Raw genomic sequence first — 13,740 nt, forward strand, 5'->3', positions numbered from 1 at the left:
CAGCAGCCACTGCCTTGTGTTGGGGGCTGCGGACCTGGGACCCTAGCCCCATAGCCCTGGCAGCTGGGGGCCTCCTCCAGCAGGGCTGGGGTGCAGGGGCATGAGCAGGGTTGGAGGGGCTATGGCAGGGAGTGAGGGGCACCAGTTGGGCCAGGGGGGCTGTGGAAAGCCTTTAATTTTAATAGTGGATTTTGGAGGGAGGTTATCAGAGAATCTGCGATTTTTTTTATCAGGGAAAACCAGGATCCCTGCTGATCTGAGATGGGATGCCTTACACACAGGCTTGATAGTTTCCAGCCACTGGATGGACTTCATACTGTGTAGATGGCTAAATCCATCCCCGTCTGTGGCTCTTGATTAACAGGCATAGCAATGCAGTACCAGACCTAGACTCTTCAAAGTGACAATGATTTTAGGTGCCCCAAATTTGGATTGCTCGTCTGAGACATGTGAAAAGGGCTTGGTTTGCAGAAGGTGGGTGCTCCACACATTCTGAAAATCTAGCCCCTTTCAAGGTGATCCAAGCTGTTGCACAAAAGCCTCTGGTCTCTTCTGAAAAGCTTTCATCTTTATTTAGGGTTATATTCTTCAAGCCTTCTCTGCTCCATCTGTCTGGCTCCCCTACTTAGTCCCCTGCAGGTATTGAACTAGCAGTGCTGACTCTGGCATCATTGTCTACAGTCGCCAGTTTAGAAGGTAGGCAGGAAAGAGCCAGGCCATCCCAGGAAAAAGACAGCCTATCATTTCTAACTGTCAGGTCCCAAAGGAAAAGCAATTGATATACAGGTAAATACACCTAATTATTAAAGGGCTAGCTCCTCATCCCAGGCAGTCTAGATGTACCACCCTAGTTGCTTAAAAGGAATTAAGACCTGCTCTAAAAGGACATCTGAAAACCGCTTTACAATACAAGAATCCTCTACCAACCAGGCCAGCTTTTTGGCACATGCTCCCTCCCTTTCCATGCAAGAGTATTTTTGGACAGAGCAGAGCAGGAGCACTGCTACAGCATGCTGCCTTCCATACAACCAGGTGCAGTGTTAAGTTTCAGGGCAGTAGCCTAAAACTTGGAAAACCTACGTTTCTGCTAGAGACTTTCTATGCGACCTGAGAAAAGTCTTTATAGACAACTCAGCAGCCTAAAGTCATTGCACTGCTCTACACAGGCTGCCATCTACACTGGAAGCATTATAGCCTTAGTTATGTGGACAAGCTAATTAGTTTAGGGTGGGGGTAATTGTCACTGCCACTCAACAGGGCTAATTAGCCTGCTCCAATTCCAGTGCAGTGTATTTGAGGGTGCCACTCCCATGGATAGTAAATTTACTGTATTACAGCCACGGGATCTGTGTGCCTCAGGTCCCCATCTGCACACTATGATAGTGCTTAGATGGGTGTTGTTAGGATACATGCATTAAAGACAATGAAGCATGCAGGTACTCTGGAAATGGGGGTCATATAAACACCTGCAATGTTGTCCAAATAATCCTTTAGTTCATATGAATTACAGTAATCCTGAGGCTGTTCCAGCTTGTTGGAGGGGGCATTTTGGCCAGCCCTGGGTCTGAGGGAGGTAAAAAGATGATTAGACCCACCTGTGCCTCCCAACCCCAGCTGCACTGACTGTGACTTAGCGGAGCGAAAGTTTGATCAGAGGCTTCATATCAATTCATCTATGGGCAAGTATTTCTCCATCTTGCTCCTGTATTATACAATGACACAGACAAAGAAAAAAGGACTGAGATTCATCAGCACCTGTCTCCTGAAATGGATGAGAAATCAGTATGCCCACGTGATGCTAACAGACGATCAGTGGGACCTGCCCTAGAGAATAATGTCTTTATCCTTAGTAACCCTGCAGAAAACACATTCATCACTGCAAACAGGGCATCCTCTTCTTTGCATAAGGAATGAGTTACCCAGGATATGAGCCTCCTTCCATTTAGAGAGAGCAGTACCGCTAATATCTAAGGTATTATTTCCGGTCGGGAATTCTGCCATCGTGTCAGAGCCTTCTGTTGGCCAAAGTATAATCAGGTCAATGTACACAGCCCTTACTTCTGCCTCTGGCATCAGCTTAGGGGAGGTGTCCCAAGCCAGTCTAGGGCCATAACTACAAAACCATCATTCTTCTGCTTTCAGTATCTGACAAATATACTCCTTTTTACTTGCTGAGTTTTTTTTTTCCCAGGGAATAGCAGCCATCCCACGCGTACGTCATTCTATACCAGCACAATTCCCTTTTGCGCAGTGTTATTTTGGCCAGATAATCCCTGCATGAAACTTGGAATATATGACTGACCCTGTTCCTAGAAATGCCACTGGAATTTCAAACAGTGCCTTTGGACCTTCATCTCATTCTAATTTATTGCACCATTTTGTGAAACTGAGAAACTGGCTGAGGTTAATGAGAATCTGCATGTTATTTCCTTTTAAAAAATGTAATAAAAAATTCACCTCTGTACTCTTCAGTTATGAAGAGAGTCATCAGCCTGGAATTATGCATTACCTTCTATGACTTGCTGGCACAAATCTCCCAATATGATATCATATTAGGGCCAGAGCCTCAATAGATATAAAACCATGTTGATACATTGAAGTCAATGTACCTGTATAAATTATATCAGCTAAGGGTCTGGCCTGTTTGGGACCTCTCATTCATAGTTTCATAGTAGCTAGGGTCAGGAGGGACCTGAACAGATCATCTAGCCTGACCCCCTGCCACAGGCAGGAATGAATGCTGGGTTCACAAGACCCCTAGGATGCCTGGATGATTTTGAGAGTCAACTACAGTTGATCTCTCTGTAATACTTGAGGGCTAGTCCTAAAGGTGGAAAGTAAAAAGCTTAAGCAATCCATTTTAGCATTTAAATACTCTCATTAGAAATCTCACTAATTGCTTATATTACATTTCCATTTTTTAAAATGATATCATATTATGTTGTAGTAATAGCTCCATTCCTAGCTAGGGAGCAGAATCCTAGCATTGCATAGCACAAATGCAGACAGTCCTCATTCCAAAGAGTTTGCAATCTAAGGGGCAGCTATTTATTCTTAGACTCTTCTTGAACAAAGATGATGAACTGCATGGATATGGTTCAAAGTTTAAGCATAAAAGATTCTTCCTGGACAGAGGTACAAACCTTAGACTACCCCGCTCAATCCAGCTTCTTTCCTTAGTTGTGACCATGGTATGGAGATGGGATACTAAGCCCCTGAAAACAAAGTGACAAAAGTCAGGTTCACAGTTCCACAATGCACAACAGTGCAGATTACCCTCCAGTGAGCCGATGGCCATTTGGAGACGCGTACAAAGAGTGCAGCAGACAGAAGAAAAACTGTACTTCAAGGCTGAAGCAAGCATGGATTTCACCCAACACACTGTGCTTGCCATGCACAGATGGACCCAGATGCTGTCTGCAGCCAAGAAAAGGGCTGCAACTCCTCAAAAGCAGAACAGCTGTCAAAACACAAGAACATCATTTTCGTGGAATCAAACCAATTCACAAGTGTTTGCTGCCATCATGAACTTCAAGAGAAGCATAGCCATTTTCTCTTCTCCTGTATTTGAGTTTTTAAGTAAATGTTCTCCTTTTGCCCACACACACCTCTAACCTAATGCATGTTTACATCCCTCTCTGTTTCACGTAAGAGAATAAGAGCCTCCTACTACTACCAGCTATAGGCATTACTCTTTTACCATAAGTGGTATTGTGTTGTTAGTATTGACACTCCTGAATTGATCAGCCATTGAGAAGTGAGTCATTATACTTCCAGATAAGTAAGGTCAGAATACTGCATTTGTCATTTGTCATTAGACCAACACGGCTACAACCTACACCCCTGCAGCATTTGTCATTTGGTATTTTTCAGTATTCTTGCAACTCTGTGAAGGATTATGGACCATCCATTATTTTATCTCATTGGCAAAGTCCATCTCCTGCTTTTGAGATGTTATTTTGCCTCTGAGCAAATGTTCCTGCATTCTCTTTTCTAAAAATAAAAGTGTGAGCCAAGAGTCCAGCAGTTCTGAGAAACCCCACAATAGCAAATCATTGTCTGTGAATCCACAAGGAAAAAAACTTGGGGAGGAAAATGATTTATGATTCGAGGGGTTGCCATAAGGCAAAAAGGGGGAAGAAGCACTTTAAAATGTACAGCAATCGCCTGCAAAACTAGAATTTTGCTGAAATTACATTTTTGCTATTTTAATTGATTTGGGGGAGAAAATCAGCTAAAACTATTCCTAGCAACAGACAAGTGGTAGCACCTGCTTTTAGAGACCAGCTGATGCATCAAAATAATTCAGAATAAATGTGTGCAGATTCCCTTGATAGAAAATGAATAGTTGCTTAAGTCAACAACTCTATGATGTTGGCAACTGGAAAGCAGTTTAATTCTTATTTAATTTTTATTTTTGCATATCGCTTATTTGTTGCTGATGAAGACTGTGGAGTTAAAACAGCCCAAGAATACTTGGACCTACATCAAGGAGAGAGAAGGATAATGTAACTGAATGTGACCACATAGAGGTGAATTAAAAACCAACTCCTGTATAGAAGGCCAATTGGACAGTATTTAGCCCATGAAAACTGAGATTAAATAATTTCTTGGTTCTTACTCTATTTCTGGGCATTGATCCTTTAATACATTGGTGCTGCCAGGATGGGGCTCACATGATGAGTATTTTGACAAAGACAACCATCACAAGGGGCCTTACATAGCCATGCAAGGTAGTAAGGGGTCAGTGTTTATGGGAGCAAGAGCAACTCCCATGAGACAATTCCTACTGCCTTATGCAGATGGGCAGGAGCAGCAAATGGGCAGTTCCTTGGCTCCACCTCTCACAGTGTCTGCACTGTGCTGGTACTGAGGAGGAGGTAATCTCTGGATCACATTATGGTCTCTCATCTCCTCCTGGGCCATTATACCTATGCACTGACTTCTTCCTACTCACAGGCAAAAATGTAGAAAAAAAAAATAACAGTCCCTGCAGTGGGATTCCTCAGCACATAGTTCAAGGGGGTGTACCACTGCTGTATTTCTGTATCTAATTCTTGAAATGCTGTGATTACTCCCATCGGCTTTGATGCGGGTTTTTTTTAAACAGCCATGTACACCTCCCATGCTGTGTAAACAACCACTTGTTTATAGTTCATACTATGAAACTATGAAGAGCCGGACCCAAAGTCTGCTAAAATCAATAGTGTAATCCCTGTTGACTTCAGTAAGCGTTGGATCATGCTGCTTTCTTAGACATTCATCCCTGCCAGATTGTGGTTTCTCAGGGCCTGAACAACTAGCCTCCTAAGCTCGTGGAAATCGGCCTTTCTGAAGTCGAGGACTTCCGTATTGCTCCCTGACTTGCCAGCTTTTCCGTGAATATAGAAAGTGATCAACTCATGGTCACTGTCTCCCAGGTTCCCCTCAATTCTCAGTTCTCTGACTAGATCATCCCCTTTGACCAGTACCAGGTCCAGCAGCACCTTGCCCCTTGTCGATCCATAGACTTCTTGAGACAAATAAAGCTCATCAATACTTGTGAGCAAGTATTGCAACTGATTGGATTTGGCAGAGTGCTCTTCCCATGAGATATCCAGGTAGTTAAAGTCGCCCATGACAACCATGGACCGAGAGCGTGCAGCCTCAGTCAGTTCCCTGGAGAACTCATGGTCAAGTTCTTGCTCTTGATTAGGAAGTCTGTAGTAGACGCCTACCGTTATATCCCCTGCTCTATGTTCCCCGCTTATTCTTACCCAGAGGGTCTCAAGTCACCCTCCTTGGTTGCCAATCTCCACCTGTAGAGAAGTGTATTGCTCTTTCACATAGAGAGCTACACCCTGGCCCTGTCTTGCAACACAATCTCTCCTGTACAGGGTATAGCCATTTATACCTGTGGTCTAGTCATAGGTGGAGTCCCACCAGGTCTCCATTATCCCTACGAGATCATAATCATTACTCCAGCTCCTCCTGTTTGCTGCCCAGGCTCCTGGCATTTGTGTAAAGGCAAGTGAGCTTGCCATTGGTGGCCCTAGGTTTCCCTGTGCTCCTGGAAGAGCCCCATCCCTGGGGTAGGGTAGGAGTTTGTTTCCTTGTACAGCCTGACCTGATGGTTTGGTAGCTGATGCTTGATGGGCTTGCACCAGAGACTATCTGCCCTTCCCCTGGCAAACTTAAGTTTAAAACCCGGTCAAGCAGATCAGGCGTTCTGGCTGAGAAGTGCTTCTTCCCCGTGTGAGTGGGGTGGAGGCCATCCCTTCCCAATAACTCGCTGGCTGTCTTTCTGAAGTGCGGGCCATGGTCGTAGAAGCTGAAGACTTCTGGATGGCACCAACACCGCAGTCTCCTGTTTACTTCCTGAATTCTTCTCACCCTCCTATGCCCATGACCCATAACAGGAAGGATCGAGGAGAAAACCACCTGCGCTCCCAACCCTTTGAGGCCCGCTCCTAAAGTCTAGTCAGTCATGACCCAGCTGGGATTGCTCCGAGCCGTGTCATTTGTGCCCACATGGATAAGGAGCTTAGGGTAGTGGTCAGAGGGCCAGATAAGTTTTGGGATCCTCTCAGCTACATCCCGGATATGGGCCCCTGGGAGACAGCAGACGTCACGGGCTGAGGGGTCAGGGCGGCAGATTGCTCCCTCAGTCGCCCGCAAGAGGTAGTCTCCCACAACAACCACCTGCATTTCTTCCTAGGCGTGGTTGCAGGATGCCTTTCTGCTTCAGGTATAGGAGCGGGTGGTTCTGTTGGCTCATCTGCGGCTGCTGAAAGTCGATGAAAGTTGTAGCTGAAAAAAGTGAGAAGCACCATACCAGAAAATGAGATGCTCTTAATATCTGCTAACTTTGGATGGGAAGTCGATGTTCACTCCATTCTGTTGCTGTGTAAATGTTGAAATGGACCTAAATTGATTAGTCATTACATTTCTCTGCTGGAGCAATTCTCAACCTTTTCAAATCTTCATTGGCTTAAGCAAGCTGTGTTGTCACTATAATAATTATAGATGCATCTTAAGTCCCTTTGCTTGCATCTACACATGCTTTAATATGCATTTACTTATTGTAGTTCGCATTAAAGCATTACTAAAAAAATAGCGGGAGTCTATATACGAGTGTGGAAGGCTGCTCCAATGGTCTGGAATTCCAGCAAATCAGAGGAGACTCAATTAATCGAGCCGCCTCTTGCATCTCCGGTATCAGTGTCCCCACATTTAAAAATGGCAGTGTTGGCACTTGAACTAAAGCTTGCCATTTTTAAGCATGGAGATGCTGATACACAAAACGGAGCAGCACTGTAATTAAAGTGGTTCTGATAGCCACTTTCAGAATTGCTTTAATTAAAGTGCCCCTCCTCAACCCCCAGAGAATGTGTAACATCATTTAGCTAATGTGCATTAAAATAAGATAATGCGCATTAAGCATCACTTAAAAACCGTGCTTTCATTAACGTGCGTTAAGACAGGCTAATGCGTATTTTCCTAGTACCGCACCAGGCACTTTTACATATGTCCCGGAGGTGCAGGGAGGGCAGCACTTTAATTACACCAGCTCTGAGAGTACCAATAGCTGTGTACCCAGAGCTGGTGTGGCAGACGCTGGCCCGGGCTGCTGAATGACGCCAGAGGCAGGGACCATGGCAGGACAGGTTCCTGGCACCCTAAGGGGGCCTCCCCCACTGACACCTCATCGTGGCTGCAGTGGAGGCTCTGGCAGGCCAATCATGCTGGAATACATGGCATGGCTCTGGCCAGGGTCTTGGGGCACAAGGATGTCATCCAGCTGCTGCATAAGGGGCATGGACCTGTGGGCAGCCCCTGATCCATGGCTATGGTTGATGATGCTGACCCACCGTGCCTGCAGGGCCTTGACCTTTACATGGCACTGGCACCCCACTGACTGTGCCTGTGCTCCTTCACGTAGCTCGACAGGCCTTCGTAAATGTGGGCATTGGAGCGCCCACTCCAAGAAAATTGGCTCAGGACCGTGGCTTCACCTCACAGGACCATGAAATCTGCAGTCTCCTCCTGGGACCAGTTCTGCCCCTGGGAGGAGGTGTGTGCCCTTGGGGATGATGCCAGCCTGGCTCCTTGATGGCCCTCAGGGGCTGTGCATGAGAGTCCAGGTGCAGCTGCCTGCAGTGCCCAGCACAAGGGCATGGCATGGGACAGGCAGGCAGGCAGTGGGGCTGGGCCAGGAGACAACGCCAGGGTCCAGACAGGCTGCTGTGGCTGGCCTGGGGCTACTGCTGTGGGACCCAGTGGCCAGAGGCTGGTTGCAGATAGCACAGCTCCACCAGCATCACCGCAGCATTTTAAGGGGAAGGCTGGGGCAGGCAAAGAGCTGCTTCAAGCCCTATGGCCCTAGGGCTAGCCTGAGGGTGGTCCCCTCGTGGCAAGGCTGACCGGAAGCAAATCTGCTGCACGTGTGCTACCATGCAATAACTACAGCGCAGGTAGCAAATTAACTGTGCAGTAGACTAACTGACTACACAGTAAGTGTCTGCACATGTAAACGGTGATGCTTTACCTTGCAGTCAGTTAGTCTACTGTGCAGTAAAGCATCTCACGTAGACGTGGCCTCTGTCGGATCTCATTAACGCACCAAGGTCAGTGCTCACACAAGGCTAGTATTAGTAAGTGCCACTGAAAAGCCTTGGGGAACCAGTCTTTGCAAAGAAGGTGACTTTCACTCCAGATTCCTTTTGGTACTTAAAGTTCAGATGTACTACATTTAAAAGACAGCTTGTTTTTGTACAGAGCACTAATAGTACATGGTGATTGACAGAAGGCTTGATGCTTAATATAAGTAAAGTCAAAATGCTTAATATAAATATATACTGGATAAAAAAAACCACAAAGACAGAAATGCAGAGGCAGGTGTATAGGGGATTCACTTGAAGTTTCATTCCAAGGTAATGAAATGAGGCAATGTAAGGTAATGAGGTAGCAAATATCCATTGCTCCTTTGAATGGGAGCTTCATCTATTTCCACTCCCCAAATTTTTTTTAATCCCTTTTGTTACTGGACTTGACAGGAGGGTGCCACATAATTCTCTAGTCCTTTGCCAGACTACTGTAGACAATATCACTGCTTTTCCTCTGGTTGCTTAGGTAGTATGGTGATCAGCGTTATAAAAATGTCTATAATTAAATCAAGTGGACAATCAATGATCTGTTATCCCACGCTCTCTCTCTGTCCTTTTGTAACATCCACCTATTTTCTCTCATCATTTCTGCCTTGGTATTAAGCAAGCTTTGCAAGGATTATGTTGCCATTACAGTGAGCGTGGTCCATAGTAGTCAGAGACGCACTCTGTATTCCAGGTCCATAGGTGTTGCTGAAGAGTAGTAATCGCAGTTAGACAGGTCCTCTCAGGTGCACCTCAGCTAAACTGGGCTTTAATAATTATGGGCAGAAGAGACAGAAAGTAGGATATAGAAAGACTGGAAGCGAAGAAGAGGAAGTGAGATTGCTGTCAGTGGACTTCCTGTGCCCAATACCTGCAGGTCGCAGGTAAGTTCTAAAGTCACCATAGAGAGGTGGGCAAGGACGCAAGTGCCAGCAGGTTGACCTCATACCCTGATCCACCAGATATTAAATATAGGAGTTTTTAATGTAGATAACTAGTAAATATGGGCTTGATGATGACCTTAAGCTTCGCCCTGATTAGCCGTGTAGATACAGCCACATGGACATCTAGAGAAAACCCATCTGTGACTTTGGAGAAGCCGGAAAGTCCGGCTGTTGGTTGGCCATTGCTTGAGGAAAGAGCCGGGAGGGAGAAGGCGGCGGAGAATTTCCTGAAAATATGGCTTAATAGAATATTTTTTCATCTTGAGCATAAGCTAGTTTTTCCTATGTTTAACGTTGAAACACTTCTCCCTATAGTTTCTAGCTGTGTTCTATACTCATCATAATGAAGGCAGAACAGATGGGAATTGATTTATCAATTGACATTGCCTCTTCAGACACCACAGGGGAGGATGACAGTGTTGGCAAATATTGTATTAACAGCCAGAGCGAGATGGATTCTCTAGGCAGGGTACCTCATCAAGAGTTGTCTGAGCGGAGTACAAAAGATAGATATTCATCTGAATTTCTCCTATTGATCCCTATGCCCAGATGCTCATACGTGGCCTTAAAAAACAGGCTTCAGGATGAAACATGACCAATTGTTTATCTGTCTCTAGGCAAGTAAAGTGGTTACCTCAGCTGTGTACCCTCCTAGGAGCAAGTGAGGCTATAAATCTAGCAGTCGATGAAGTCTTAGGTAGAAAAATTGAGAACAATAATACATAGTTCTTACAGAGAGGTTTTCTTCTGTAAATCTCAGGGCTTTACAAGGAAGCTTAAAATCATTTTACAGAAGGGGAAACTGAGGCATGGACTAGGAACTGATGTCCACGGTCACTCAGCAGGTCAGTAGCTAAGCTGGGAATTAAAACTAGTCTTCTGTGTCTCAGTCCATTGCCCTAACTGTTAGACAATACATTGCGATCATTATATTCAATCATGTTCTTGCTGCACCTCTCAGTCAATGTGTTTTACAGTTGAAAAGATGAGGGTCACATTCTGCCCATTCTTCTCTAGCTATAGAAAAAACAAGTGCGAGCCTGCTTCCCTGCAGAGTGGAAAGGATCGAAAGAAAGAAGCATGTTTATGGCTTTGGGATCTTTTCAGCTCAAAAACCAAGACAGGTTCCTAATGCATGCAAGTCAGCAACAGTTTAGGAGCAACCAAGCATGTTGTTATTTTACAGATAATTAAGCCTAATGCAATAGACAAACACTAAGATCCCACAAATTACTGCTAATGCCAGACATTGCACTAGAGCCCCCACCCCTGCATTCAGTCTGCAGTGCTGCTGGTCAGAACTGCACATGTAAAAGCTCCTGCTAGGAGTTGACAAAGGAACAGAACAATTTAAAAATGAGAATGAATAAGTTCTTACATCCCACCACACAGATCCTCCAAATCACTGCTTTCACTCCATGCAGACAAGCTCGTGGGTGGCTGGAAAGGACAGGTGGGGGCAGGAATCAGTATGTGCAGCACCTGGTTGTCAAATGCAGCCTCATTTCAGTCCTTTAAGTAACTCACTCACACTCCATACTCCCCCAGCTCTGCTCTGCGCACTCAGCACAAAACTTCCCCATCTCAGGCTTATGAGGGAATGGCAAATCCCCAGCACAATCAAACAGCTCAAATACAGAACCACGGCTATGCTTTATCCATCTGGGTGCAGATGTCAGGAAGCTTTTAAGAGTATAATCAGATGGTTAAGTGCTAGCTTCCACCACCTTCACTCACGCTGTACATACTCTACAAAGTCTCAGTTATTTCAGTGCTAGGGAGGCATCTGGCTACTTTGGAAATCTCCTGAGTGCCTATTTACATCTTCAGGTACCAAATTACTTTAAAAAAAATGGCTCTAAGAGCCTTCTGCTGAGAGAGATCATGGGTAGTACAGGATGTTTGGGGGCCTTTGAGGACTCAGCCCAACGGCCACTTTAGCATCAGACAATCCCATTGCCTCCATTTCCTCGTGTTAGAATGAGGAAACTCCCAAAGAACCATTGCTTCTTGGATGGTTTATTAAGGAAGTCTTTCTGCATTTTCTTCAGCCCTTTACTTTTCAAGCCTTGCATTCTGTTGCCATGCATTTTCTCTCTGGGTTTTTGCCCCTGTCTGCAGGTAGCTCCAGCCAGGTTATTCCCAGTCCAGTGCCTGCCTGAGTTTTTTTTATTTCCTGTTATCCATAGACCAGATGATCTGGAATCCTTTGCCTCCAACCCATCAATACTTTCCCAAAGCAGCTGCTTAGTCAAAGGTACTCATCTCACAGGACCACTACAAGTAGCCTTAAGGTACAGTACAGACAGAGTAATAATTGTATTGCTACCAAAAGAACCTGTTATGATTAAACTGTTACATCTGCGTGATTCTTTAGCAATACAACGGTAGCAAAACCACTCCAACTTTAACCACACCCACATCAAAGTTGATGTGATTTAGCTCACATTTATCTTTACAAGCATCTTTACAGGATTCTTTAGATGTAACAGTTGCAGGGTTACACATTTCCAAGCAGTAACTCTCCATTTCTTTTTAAAGCAGCTGCAAACATACTTTTATCCATATCCGTAGACTTTGATTCTGGTTCAGCATGAGTAAAGCCTCCGAGTATGAATCCTTCTTGTTAATTCTGTATCTGGATTTGCCACTGATTCACTCTGCAATCCATGTGATTAGGTCTACATTGTAGACTGCAGTATAGCATAAAGATACCCAAAGTAGCTCTAAAGTTGCTCAGATACTACTTAGAAGCAGTCTAATTGTGTTTGCACAGAGAGCTGCACAGTCTAATCTGCCTGGACCAAAAGCAGGACATATTAGCTCCTGCTAAACTCCATGCTGCTTCAGGTACTCAGACCAACTCTCCTTTATGCGGCAGTCTGCAATGCAGAAATACTCAGTTGCAGATCCCTTGTACAATTCTTTTCTTGCATCCATAGCATCTGTACTAGATGTAAAAATGGGGGAAAGAAAGAAAGCTATATTCAAATGCTAAAAAGGAAAAACTTTTTTTTAACTATTTGTTTTATGCAAGTGCTTATTAGAAACTGGCATAAACAAGTCACTATCAGCTTTGTGATACTGCAGTGCATGCTAATCTGACAGAGTGGAAAAGCCTCCTCGGTGCCAAAGTACTCATCGGAAACTCAGATAACAAAGTGCCATTATGTAACAGCGGGTAAAGGTTCATGGGCTCACAGAGGGTAGAAATGGAAAAGGCATTTTAGGCCATCTGGCCCATCCCTCTGCCATTAGAGGACATGTTCCCTACAACAGGCTTTCTTTAGAGAAGCACTTGTACATTATTCAAGCATTAAGGCTTCCATCACTGCACTGCAAGAACACGATGCATTCCAATGTCGTTTATAGTTGAATTGTCCTCTTGAAAAAAGGATGGTCTTATGATTTACAGACTGACCAGAGATTAGGGGTCCAGTTGCTGACTGTGTGAGACAATCTCTTTGCCTTCGTTACCTTTATAAAATGGGGATGATAAAGAGAAGGAAGTACTTGTCTTGTTTGCTTATGAAAGACAAATACTAAAGGCAGAGCCTCTCTCCTATTTTGTGTTATGCATAACTGGGCCCTAATCTCAGATGGGTCTCTGGGCACTATAATAATTAGTATTCAAATTTAGGTTTTTTTCCCCTAATTCAGCCCATTAATCTCAGGTTATGCCCCACTCTAAATAGCCTTTCCAGTGCCTTAGTAACTTCTTACTGTTCTGCGAACTCTTTCCAATTTGTTTCTATCATTCTAGGGCTCAAAACTAAAGGTCAACGTTCCAGATGCAAACCCCTTAATCGGAACCAGTTGACAAAATTTCAGAACAAGAACTCCAATTCCTAATTCCTAACATGACAAATTGAAAGTGATCTCAATTAATTTCATTCACTTGTGTCACATTTTCCCCTCACTCACTAATATTGGTTATAAGAACACTGCCCAGTTGGAGGGGTGAACATAACACAAGCAGTTCCAAATTGCATCACTCTACATCCATGGTAAACAAGCATAAAGCCTAGAAATGTAAAATAACACCCCCCCCCCATACAAGAATCCATTATTTGTTTTGATTCTAAAATTAAATCCAGCTGTTTCCGCACCACTGGGAATGCGAAGTTAAGTTGAAAACGTTTTGTGCTGAATTGTTCATACTTCCT

This window comes from Alligator sinensis, unplaced genomic scaffold (genome assembly GCF_000455745.1).
Source record: "Alligator sinensis unplaced genomic scaffold, ASM45574v1 scaffold559_2, whole genome shotgun sequence".
NCBI classification, from domain to species: domain Eukaryota; kingdom Metazoa; phylum Chordata; order Crocodylia; family Alligatoridae; genus Alligator; species Alligator sinensis.